This window comes from Equus caballus, chromosome 22 (genome assembly GCF_041296265.1).
Source record: "Equus caballus isolate H_3958 breed thoroughbred chromosome 22, TB-T2T, whole genome shotgun sequence".
Taxonomy (NCBI): Eukaryota; Metazoa; Chordata; class Mammalia; order Perissodactyla; family Equidae; genus Equus; species Equus caballus.
The window spans coordinates 30,933,816-30,946,844 of record NC_091705.1 but is presented as its reverse complement, the minus strand read 5'-3'; positions in this window follow the sequence as shown (position 1 = coordinate 30,946,844).

Here is a 13,029-nt window from a genome sequence, read left to right as displayed (position 1 = left end):
CTCTGGATCTCGTGCTGGCTTTTTGCAACACTCCTCACAGATCTGGCTGCGTCCCACTGGAATGGGAAATGAAAGAGCAAGGGGTGGACTCCATGCCTGCGATTCTCTTTCTGTAGCTTTCTTGTTTTTAATCAAAAATAAGCTCTCTGGATTAAACTGATGCCATCAAAATCTAATTTTTCTCCCCCATTATTGCTTTCTCTTTTAAATGTCATGAGCAAAGAAGTTGGACAGTTAAACTCCATATGAGAATTGTGTTTGCATATATAATGTAAGCCTCATTTTTCACACTCTTTCCAGAGTTCTCTTGTGCAGAACTCTTTCTAATCATTGAGAAGAGTTCTTGGTAGCAGGAAAACATGTGTTTTCGTCCAAAACACTTACGTATTGTACCAAAGTTAACTGATCTTCAGTGTGAAACTTTGCAGGAATTTTTGGTGGTTGGGATAAATTGACTGTTGAATGGTGCTAATGCATTTACAAGTGTTTCTTCCTAAAGACACCTGTCACAACCAATCAGAGGCTGTATGATAATCAGGAAATAAATAGTCCATACAGTAGGGCTGTGAAGAAAACCCATATGTAGTAAGTCCCTTGCACATAGTAGAAAGCTTCAAGCCTGCCTTTAATCAGTTAGGAAGACACACAGACTTCTTTCTGCTTATGATTCTCCCCTTAGCACTTGTTTTGTAATCGTCTCATAATCATGAATGTTCGGCATTTTAATTTCATCCCTAGGGGAAATATGTGGATCCTGCCACCATGACAAGTGTAACAGTATAAAAGGACGATTACCCTAGGTTTAGCCTTCCTTTTTTTTCAGACTTCCAAGAAAGAACTAAATTTTGTGTTTGTTTTTTCTGAGGAAGATTAGCCCTAAGCTAACACCTGTTGCCAATCTTCCTTTTTTGCCTGAGGAAGATTAGCCCTGAGCCAAAATCTGTGCCAATCTTCCTCTATTTTACATGTGGGGCGCTGCTATAGCACGGCTGACGAGTGGTGTAGGTCCACGCCTGGGATCCGAACCCATGAATCCAGGGCACCGAAGTGGAGTGCACTGAACTTAACTACTATGCTTTGGGGCCAGGCCCAAGGACTAAATTTTTAAGGTTCACAGCAGAATATTTCACTGTGACTTCATATGCATGGCCTTTCTATATTAAAAGCTCCAAAAATCTATATGCTTCCAAACTCAATTTCTTATCTTGGTAGTCTAACCATTATTCATTCATTTTCAACCATCCACTTATGTATTTTGGGCACCCGTTCTATGCCAGGCACATTGGTGGCCACGAGAAGCAGTATGACATAGCAGTGAAGAATGGGAGGTTGGGGACAGATAGTCTGGGTTCAGACCCCACCTGCCATTTGCCATCTCGTATGGCCTTGCATGTCTTCCTTAACTTCTCTGAGTCTTATTTCCTCATTTATGAGAAGAGGAAAATACTAAAATCAATTTATCAGATTTTTGTGAGGGTAATAGGAGAGTATATACATAAAATGCTTAGATGACGATGATGACTATGATGACAATGATTTGCGTTAGTCTGCTCAGGTGCCATAACAACATGCCATAGACTAGGTGGCTTAAACAACAGAAAATTATTTTCTGCCAGTTCTGGAGGCTGGAAACCAAGATCGGAGTCCAGCAGGGTTAAGGTTTCTGGTGAGAGTTTTCTTCCTACCTTCTGCTGTGTCCTCGCATGGTGGAAGGAGAGTAAGCTAGATCTCTGGTGTCTCTTCTTATAGGGGCATTAATCCCATTGGATCAGGGCTCCACCCTCACGACCTCTTCTTACCCTTCTTACCTCCCAAAGGCCCCATCTCCAAATCCCATCATATTGAGGGTTAGGACTTCAGAAGATAATTTTGGGGAGACGCAATTCAGCCCATAACATTATTATTATTGCTATTTCCGTTTTCCAGCAACTACATTTCATCATTTGTATCCTTTTTTTTTTTTTTTTTTGAGGAAGATTAGCCCTGAGCTAACTACTGCCAGTCCTCCTCTTTTTGCTGAGGAAGCCTGGCCCTGAGCTAACATCCGTGCCCATCTTCCTCTACTTTCTATATGGGACACCTACCACAGCATGGTGTGCCAAGGGGTGGCATGTCCACACCCGGGATCCAAACCATTGAACCCCAGGCCACTGAGATGCCCAACTTGCGAACTTAACCGCTGCGCCACCGGGCCAGCCCCTCATCATTTGTATCCTTAAAGGAGGAAGAATACCCACTTTTTCAAAATGTTGGAACCCATATTAAAATTGCATAACTCACAATAAGCTACCTTTGAATCTTCTAGAAATGACTCAGCTTCTCTCGTTATGGACTCTCTAAATCCAAAGATCCTCTACATTCTCAATATCTGTTGTCTGCCCAACCACACTCTTCAGTCACCAATAGCAGATATTGGCTCCAGGAAACACTGTAACCCAAGGATTGTAAACATTTCTGAGGCCATATTTAGAATGGCCATAAGCCATCCCTCTAATTTGACTAAGAATTGTTCCCAGTGTCAGGATTAAATAGTTGGTTTATGCCATGTGCACACCAGAGACCCCAACTATGGTGTTCCCAGCTGACCCAATCACAAACTTGCTTAGCCTATCCTTGGAAAGAAAAAGCAGTCATGTCACTCACCTCCAGATGAGCTTATCAGGGTTTCTAGAACACCTATCAAACTTGCTGTCTATAAGGACACTGAAAGTCCCTGTTTGATGGGAAGAAGATCACATTGAACTGGCATGGCCCGTTTACACTAGCAGAGCAATGTGCTCATCATGCCCCTCTTCGGGTGGAATTGAGGAACTAAATAATAATATGCTGGAAATGGCTCCAGCCCATTGTTAAAGATTTAGGACTTTTGCAACCTAATTGTTGAACCTTAGCTTGAAATTGGTCATGGCGAAAATATTTACACCGTGAAAATCAGCAAATACTACATCTCAGGGCCTTCCTCCCACCCCCGCAGGAGAGTCGGTTTATCAGCATACCACTGGAGTTAAGCAACTCCCATTTCATAAAGTTCTAAATGGGGATAGGTCTCAGCAATACCAGGGGATATTTTTTTTCCCTAAAATACAGATTCTTGGCCTCCACACAAAATCTAATGCATTATACTCCCTACTGCTGACCTGGCATGTGTACTTTGGAAGAAAAAACAAAAGTTGCCGCAAAACCAAAACACACATTTTGAAAGAATTTATAAAAAACAAAAATATACACATGAAGGACATTAGTGGGAGGAGAATGAGAGTGAGGAATGGGAAAAAAGCCAAACAATAAAATAAGTAAATCAAATAAGAGGTCTTGCATAGATGATAAAAACATGCCAAGATCCATGATATTTAAACAATTCTACCTCCTGTACCTGAGGTATAAGGGGTGGGGTGGGAAGTACATTGAAGAAACTTCAGTGCTAAGTATAATATATGCGCATATTGTTGTAACACTACAAGCTACCGAAGGAAGGAATCATATCTTACTCATTTCTGTGCCCTCAATATTTATTGCAATGCTTGGCATAGAGAAAGCATTCAGAACTTGTTTCCAGAATATATGAGTAAGTGATTGAATAAGTGAATAATAATAACAACAATAATAATAAAACTTTAACCATTCAACACACTTCCGGTCGCTATGGATACCAATAAAATTTTTTTCAAATACACATTAGATGCATCACTGACTTGTTTGGAACCCTCCGATGGTTTCCCATCTTGTCCAAACTCACTAGCCCTGGCCCCAAGGCCTTTTCTGATCACTTGCCTGCCTAACCATCATATCCTACTCCTCTGCCTCTCATTCACTTGGCTCTGGTTGCACTTAATCTCTCTTATCCCTGAGCGCCTCATTCCTGGCTCAGACCCTTCAGATCTTGCTTCCTCTTCCTTCAGACCTTGACTTGGCTCACTCCTTGACTATGGAGGTCTTTGCCCAAATGTCAGCTCCTCATGGGAAGTTTCCCTGGCCAATGTATCTAAAATAGAACCGCCATCACCTTGACAATGTTTCGTCGCCTTAACCTGTTTTATTTTTCACTTATACTTTCTGACATTCTTTTTTCAATGATTTGCTAATTGTCTTCATTTTTAGAGATTGAACCTTTATGAGGCTGGGGACTTTGTCCATCTTGTCTTCTACAGTACCCTTGGTTCCTGGAACAGTGCCCATCACAGTAGGATGTCAATCAATTTTTGATGATTGATGGATGAATGAGTGAATGACTTTATTAACAAAGATTCAAGAGTGATTGGTCAATGCAACACGAACTAAAGGTAATAAACAAGCCTGCTCCCCGCTTCCTGGGCAAGTTCATGATTCCACATTGCTGAGTGTGACAACTCTCCAGTCTGAATCTCTAATTGCAGTCCAGGTGCTCAGTAACAGAAACAGGATGTATCTACATGCATAATGCAGGTAAATACAACTCAATATGTCCAAAAGCTAACTAAACTTATCCCCCCATCCCCATTCCTTCTTTAGCTCATGACAATGGCAAAGCCAGAAAATAGGGTATCATCCTAGATTTTCTGATTTATTCTCTACACAGCCACTCTCTGAGATACCACCTAAAATGAGAAGGATCATGCAATGTCCTTGGTAAAAACTCTTCAGTTCTGGGGCTGGCCCGGTGGCGCAGTGGTTAAGTTCGCACTTTCCACTTCTCGACGGCCTGGGGTTCGCCGGTTCGGATCCCGGGTGCAGACACGGCACGGCTTGGCAAAAGCCATGCTGTGGTAGGCATCCCACGTATAAAGTAGAGGGAGATGGGCAAGGATGTTAGCTCAGGGCCAGTCTTCCTCAGAAAAAGAGGAGGATTGGCAGTAGTTAGTTCAGGGCTAATCTTCCTCCAAAGAAAACAAAACAAAAGAAACCCTCTTCAGTTCTTATAGGGTAAAGCCAAGACCCTTAGGAAGGCATCAAGGCTTCTACCACTCTGACTCAGACCTACTTTTCCATTTTCAACTCCACACTCTTATCCTTTCTTCCTGCCATTGGCTAGATGTTTTACTCCAGCATGCTGAATCCGGCTTTCAGTTTCTTGAGTGCACTATGCTCAGTCATGCTGTCATCTTCATACCTTCTGCCACCTCTGACTAGATTGTCCTATCTCTCCCAGGCTGGCATACGAACCACTCTTCCTCCAGCCCCCATGTGGCCTCCAATGGAAAGCCTTTCTTGACCACCAAGCTGATTTAGTGGCCTTCTGATATGTTCTTTGGAAGTACTCAATGGGTTCCTGATCCTAACAGTTTCCCTCTTGAAAAAGCTCCAACAAGAGTATTAATCTCCAGGGTACACATGTTTAACCCCCGTCTCCGAACCAGCTAAGTATACAAGGAAATTCTTTACGAATGCTGAGAAGAGAGGGCCAAAGGCCTAATTAATTTTTCAACACTGAAATCTGAGTTTTACAATTTGTCTCTTTTTTATGGTAATAAATTTCCCTAAAACAAGCAGGGCCTGGTGATTGGGCAAGAGGCCAGTAATTCTCATTTGGCAAGCAGTGTTCTTGACTCAGGCTGTGTATATTTGGAGAACAATGCCACAGGTCAAATGGCAACATTAGCCAGTTCCCTTCTAATGGAGAATGTAGGCCTCCCCTGTGTGTTATCTGCCAAGAGATAGCCATGGATACCCTCTGGCTCTCACTCCATTCTCTACAAGCACTCCAAGCTCTACAGTATGCCAGTATTTTCAATGCAATTCACAGACTTGTCGGATTTGTGATCTGGAAGTGACCTGAGAAGGCATTTATTTACTTATTAAGTTAATCACTTACTTATCCTATAGGTAATGAGTACCCATGCCTCTAACACCAGCTTTCAGACCATTCTCATCTTTTACTCAATCCTGGCTGTTCAGAAAGATAATCTAAATGTCTGCCATTCCCTCAATTCCTATTGCAGAGTCAAGAAAAACCTAGGGCTCGATATTTCAAGAAATCAGAATTTCAACTGCAAGTTGCCATTGAGGGTAGAAATAATCCCTGCCCTATTTCTAAGGGCATGGCTGACATGCATCCCTCAGCATTCTAGGCAGTAGTCTGGATTAAAAATTTCCCAGTGGGGCATAGTTAACTGATGGAGAAGGTGCTCACTTAAGTTCTACATATCCAGACCTTTTGAAAGCTGAATTTTCTTTTTGCTTCAAGTATTAGTTTTCTCTTCCTGTGTAGCAGCTTGAAATGGCCCAAATTTATGATCTCATAGTTTGTATAGGACAGAAGTGTGGCTATAGCAGGACTGGATTCTCTGCTCAGGGTCTCACCAAGCTGAAATCAAGATGTCAGCAGTGCTGCTGTTCTCATTTGATGCTCGGGGTCCTCTTCTAAGCTCACTTGTTGTTGATAAAATTCATTTCCTTGTGGTTGGACTAAAATCCCTGTTTCCTTGCTGGCTGCCAGCCAGGGGCCACTGTCAGCTCCTAGAGGTGGCCCACGTTCCTTGTTGCATGGCTTCCTCCATCTCTATGACAGCAATCATGCATGGAATCCTTGTGCTTTGAATCTCTGATTTCCTCTTCTGTGATGCTAGAGGAAACATTTTGCTTTCAAAGGGCTCATGTGACTGAGTCAGGCTCACCAGATAATTTCCCGATCAATTGATTTGGGATCTTGGTTACATGTGCAAAAGTCCCTTCACAGCAGGACCTAAATTAGTGTTTGATTTAATAACTTGGAGAAGGTATGTGTAGACCAGAGGCCAGACATCTTGGGAGGCCATCATAGAATTCTGCCTACCATGCTTCCTCAGAATTGTCAAGAACATGCATTTCAGAGAGAACATGTAACTTCTTTCCCTCCCTCACCTCGAGTTTTCTCTTGGATATAGGTAGTGTTTTTGTGCACAGTCTTGCCTAGATGTCTGACAGGCATCTTGACTTCAGTGTGCTCTCATTTCAGATGGCAGGACAGAGTTAAGGGGATGAACTTGGAGAGACAAGTCAGATATGGCAGAGCCATGCTGGTCACATCAAAGATTGTTGATTGTAACTATGTTGTAGTGGGACGTTATTAAAGGGTTTTAGGTAGACATGTAATATGATCTGGTGTATTGGAAAGGTGAATGAGTGCATGTGAAGAGACCAGTGCAGAACGGTTGCAGTGCCCAGGTAAGAAATGATGGTGGCCTAAACTAGAGTGCTGTCAATGGGGTAAGAAAGAGGCCTTCCTCACTAGTACAGCCTCACTAGACATGCACTTGGCATTCCCTACACTTCTCTTGCATGTTACTCATTACGTTATTTTGGAACTGTTGCTTAGCTTGTCTCTCTCCCCCTTTTGATTATCTTATCGCACTGTATTCCTGGCACAGTGTCTGGCACTATGCAATCAGTAAGTGTTCATGTTAATGCTCATCAGTAAATGCTCACAAATCATCTAAAGTGTTCTCTACACCATAGCAAAACACAGCAGCAGAATCAACTTCCTCCCTTTGGAAACCTCTGCTGGCCTGGTTCCTGTTCTCGCTGCCTCAGTTCAGATGGTATGCTCTGACTGATGCAGTAGCAGCTGGGGCTCCTATTGTCTTCCCTCTGTACCCCCAAAGTCAGAGGCCCAGCCTATTCGACCCAAATTGAAGTTCCCTCTTCCCAGCTCATCCTGGCTCTTGGTTACTGGCCAGGATTAGACAAGCTCCATCACACCTCTGATAAATCAAATATTTTATTGTCTCCCCCTACCACAGAGGCTACAAAAGAGACCACTTTTGCTGTACACTTCTGAGAGTCCGTCTCCATTTCTCTCCCATTATGTTGTGCAGCTTTGGCAGCACTACCTATCTTGGCCTTCTGGGCCAGTTCATCAAGGAATAGGGACAGGCGTTTCCATAGCCCCCAGACTCACTAGAACAGGACATTTATGTTTAATAGATCTTTACTATCCTCTGCAGTCCTAGGATCTCAAAATGCCCTTGTGAGGCCTGATGAGTCCAGTTGGAAATGCCTCCGGTTTCCCCTGCAGGGTCTTCAATATGACTGCTCCTCTCTGCTGGATAAGTCCTGTGAAAATTACTTTACTCGTGGATTTAATTGACTTCACTTGAATTTTGCTTTCAGTCCTATTAGAAGACGAGCCATTTGCTCCTGCACCCCACCCTCCCCTTCCAATGAGTGTCAAGGGAACTGTTTGTGTTTTGTTACTAAGACTGTTGTTGAACTTGAGGCTCCAGTAAAAGCAAGACCCTCTTGAGTCTTGGCATCCAGATCCCACACAGCCTCACTCTATTGGTTTTGTCCTCACAGTCCTGGTCCCTTGTGGACAATTTGTAAAATTAGGAAATTTAGAAAACAGAGACTGAAAAAGACCTGGGAAATGCTTAGTAAGGAAAATCTCTTCCTAGAGATGAGACCTCAACAACGAATTTGCCAAGGGAATTTGAACTGTGGAGTCTCACAGTGGGTACTGTAAATAATGAATATTCTCTCTCTCTTTCTTTGCTGCAAAATACAGTGGATGCTCAGTGAATATTAATTTATTTTCCCTAGATGGTTGGGAGGGGAAAAGTACCTTTGGATTCAAATTGGCAGTTTATGGGTAAATGTCTTCTCCAAAAGATCGAGACTCAGATGGAGTGTTGATCCAAGCTCTTCCTTGCTCTAATTTTTCTTAGAATCCTGCATTGTACTCAGTCCCTTTTCTGGACCCACAGATTTCATGCTCCTGATCCCGGAAGCAAGAGGGATGTTGCTTGAATGAGGTGGCAGATCCCCCATTTCTTGCAGCTAATAATATCCTTTCCTCGACATGTGAAATATCACACTTGTAAACATTTTACCAGCAGGTTTATTTGAAAAAGAGAAACTGGTTTCAGGAGAAGAGATGAGGTGCTGGCTCTGATTTTCTCCATGAATGTTCTGGGGGAGCCAAAAGGATACTTATACCCAGTGGGCATCAAGAATGGGGAAGAAAAGCATTCCATATAAACTTTTCTAAGGCAAAAAACAGCGACGGGTTGCATCTTCAGTGTGACCACAATTTTCACTTTAAATAAATTTTATTTAAATCACCTCATTTGAAATTTACATCCAGGGTCTGCCAGGCATTAAGGCTCTTTGCTTTTACAGGAAGACAGTTCCTTCTTGACTGTCTCACAGGGTACAAAGGGAGACATCTGGGCACCATGTGAAGCATAGATACCCTTTAATGTCACCTCTCCCAGGCTGAGAAGCCAGCGCCACACTCTGGCACGGATCTCAACTCCACCTCCTTCGCTGCAAGCTAAAGAAATAGTGATTACAAACTGCCCTCAGTCTGTGTCCTCAAAGGGACTGTGTGCTCTGTGAGGCAGAAGGTTGTATCTTATTTGGTCATATTCATTGCTCTTGTCCCCCTGGCCTAGAGCTAGGGCAACAAAGACGAGAGAGAGACAGGCAGAGAGAGAGAGAGAGAGAGAAAGGAGGAGGGAGAGAGAGAAAGGAGGAGGGAGAGAGAGAAAGGAGGAGGGAGAGAGAGAGGAAGAGGAGAAGGAGGGGGGAGGGGGAGGAGAAGAAGAGGACGGGGAGAAGGAAGAAGAGGGGGAGAAGGAGGAGGAGGGGAGAAGTAAGAGGAGGAGGAGGAGGGGAAGGGGAAAGAAGAGTGGGAGAAGGAGAGGGAGGGGGAGGAGGAAGGAGAGAAGCAGGAGGATGAAGAGGAGAAGGAGGAGGAGGGAGAGCAGAAGAGGGAGGAGGGGGAAGAGGAGGCGGAGATAGAAGGAGGGAGGGAAAGAGAGACAGAGAGAAGCGCTACAGAGCATGCTGCTATAGAGGATATGAAAGTAGGAAGGGCACAAAAACAACTTCAACTCTAAAATTCCCTAAACCTCCAGCAATGTGCTGCTTCCCTTCTTTAAGCAAATCATCTAAAAGGAGACCGTCACTGGGAAAGTCATGGCACCTGCCCCGCTCTCCTTGTCACTGGATATATCCTGCAGTCAAGGAAGGCCCACCAGATCTTCCTCACCTTCTCTATCCCAGGAACAGGGGCAGTGAGAGATGTGAGCCTGTTACTACAAGGCAGAAAGCAGTAGGGAAAAGTGATAACAATATGTGAAGTGTCATTGTCCCCTTAAATTAGAAACCAACATTAGACACCACATATTTTGTTAATTTTTGCAACTTGTTCTGAACGGTGAGACTGAGAGGTTTTGTTGACATTTTACATACCACGATCATATACTTCCATCATACAGAGAAACATTATTCTGAATGACAGAAGGTCCTTGGGTTCTCAGAAAGACTTCTGGTACCTATCCTTAATTACCATGCAATTTCTTCACAGGGGAAGAGTGGATTTGAGCTATTTGAGCTACACGGAGTACAGCAATCATTTTCAGAGTGCATTTCTGGACCAGGCACTATGCTGGGGATGTTTGTTTGTTTTTTTACCCTAAATCATTTGATTTGCCCAGGAACCCTATTCTCATACCTAAAGACCCACATCCAATTTAGAAATGAGAAAACAGAGGCTTAGAACTGAAATAATTTGTCCAAGATCAAAGAGTTATGTTCTGGCAAACCTGATATTTGAAATTAGGTCTACTGCTTCCAAAGGTCATTCTCTTTCCATCACATCATGCTACTGAAATAAAGAATTGATTGTAACTTAATTGGGATGTGCTTCTACATGTCCAAGTAGAGATCAAGACAAATGTTCTGGAGACAGGGACTTCGAAATTCGGAGAGGCCCTAAAATGTTGATCACTCCTAGACTATCACAACTACTCTTATCAAACTCATCATGACTTCACTCTTGGCATGGCTGATGTATAATGTGGAAAGCAGTATTCTTCCATGTAAAATGATGGACATTCAACGTGGAAACCTAAGAGTGGAACTTATCTTAGACCCAAGTGGATTCTGAAATGAAAATAATTGTCTCTTTGTCCTCCCTATTTTCCTTCTCCTTCTTTCTTTTTTCCCTTCTTTTTCTTCCGCATCCTCATTACCCTCCTCCTCGTCCACCTCCTCCAGATCCCCTCCTTTTCTTTCTCTCTCTTTTCCTCCTATTACTCCTTCTTCTCTCTGCATCCTTTGCTTCTCCTTGCATTGGTTGCATTCCCTCCTACTGCTAACTTCCTGCATTTATTTGGACAAAAGAGAAACAGAAATGGCTATAGAATTCTCCAGACTTATCATCCTAGCCTTGCAATGGCAGAGAACAGAGACACTTTCATTCTTCTAGTATCAATACATGAAATCTTCTGGAGTGATGTTGATTAACCCTTTTGGGTCATAGTCTTGCCCTATATATTGGTCTCTATGGGCAAGGCCCATGATTGGCTGCCTAGTCTTGTGGTCTAGCGCAGTGCGGAAGTGTGACTTGTCATCCTCATCAGAGCCATATGAAATAGGAGACGGGTTATTTCTCATGAGAGAGAGTAGACTATCACCACAGAAAGGGAAGGAAGGCTTCAAAGCAGAGAGTAATTGACATATGCATGTATATGACATATACAAAGATACGTTTTAGACCCAACCTCACTTAAATTCACAGAAGCATGTGTCCTTCTCTTCTTCCTTGATTTCCAGAATTTTTAGTTTCCTTTCAAGTTTGGAATTGTTCCCCATAAATCTATTTTAATATCATCTTCTTATAACTGATGCTAAAATATTGATGTGCAAACCATCTAGCAAGGACCCTCACGGTTTGGTTAGTGGTAGTGACGACAGTGATGAAAATGATCAGATACTTTTTACCCAGCACCTGGGACATGGTTATGAATCTGGATTCTGAAGTCATAGAGAGATAAAGTTGGTTTCAAACCAAAACTCACAAGTATGGGATCTTGTCACTGAACTTCAGTTTCCACATTTGTAATATGGTGGTGGTGGTGGGGGTGGTGGTGATGATAGCATTTGCCTCAGAGCACTTTCATGAAGTTTAATTAGAAATATACCCATAAAGTGTTGGGCACCATGCTTGACATATGAAATATATCAATAACTTGTAGCTCCTATTTGTAGGTCCCAGTCACAGCTCCAGACATTTTATTTGATCCTCAACAATTGAGTAAAGGGGAAAGTATTGTCCCCATTTCTTTCACAGGTGAGAAAATAGAGACTTAGGAAGAGCTGGATAATTTGCTGCAACACTCATGGCTTGTCCGTGGTAGCCTAGGATTTGAAGATATCTCTTAGACTTCAAAGCCCTAACCACTTGGTCACCAAAGGTTCTCTGTCACTTTTGAACCAAAATTTAGGTCCTAATCTGCTAAGAGATAAAACATTTGAAACTGGTTTTGTACTTGGCACAGTAGCCACGATGAGCAATGGGAGTCCCTGTGGTGGTGTTCAGGGCTCTACTATTTCTGTCTCAACATCCCTCTTTCCTTAGTGCTCCACTTATCATCTCACGGGCAAGCTATGGGGTAGTTTTAGAACTGCTGCCAGAACTTTGCCACGCAAAGACTCCTGGGAAGCAACGAATTTGCTGTCTGATGTTATTATTTCTTTAACATGCTGTGAGCATTTTGCAGGGTGAGTGGATTGAGACTAGGGTCCGTGCCAGAGGCCTACGCCTTCTTGTCAGAGAGTAGCTTCTCAGGGTTACCCAGCTGAGGGTAATGATGCTGTTGGAAATAATTTCTGTTTAGTGAAGTGCTGAGAATGGGCCAGGCTGCCTCTGTCTTCCTTCTACGGCCGGTCCAATTTGTGTCCAATCCTGGGCTAAGTGTTCCCATCTGTGTTATTCTATTAACTGAAAAGGAAGGAATTAGTGCATGAACTTGTCACATCTTGTGACCTGTTGCACACCAAGATGGGAGGTGGTGGCAGAACAAACAACATTCTTTCTCTCAGCGCCTTTCAGCCTTGCTGAGGAAGATCGGAAGAGCAGTTCTGACAACTTGAAACACCCCAGCGCCATCCCCAAACTCACACAGGCCTCTTTAAGCTGCACCTTTAGTGAGAGCTGAAGGAAAAGGGTGGCAGAACCTCAAAGGAAATTTCCCCTCTCTGCCAAGCTCCAGATGGAAGACCTTCCCACGGAAATGCTTGCTGGAGATGCTTTGCTCACGCAGAGTGCTGCCAAGGAAAGGGGCCTCT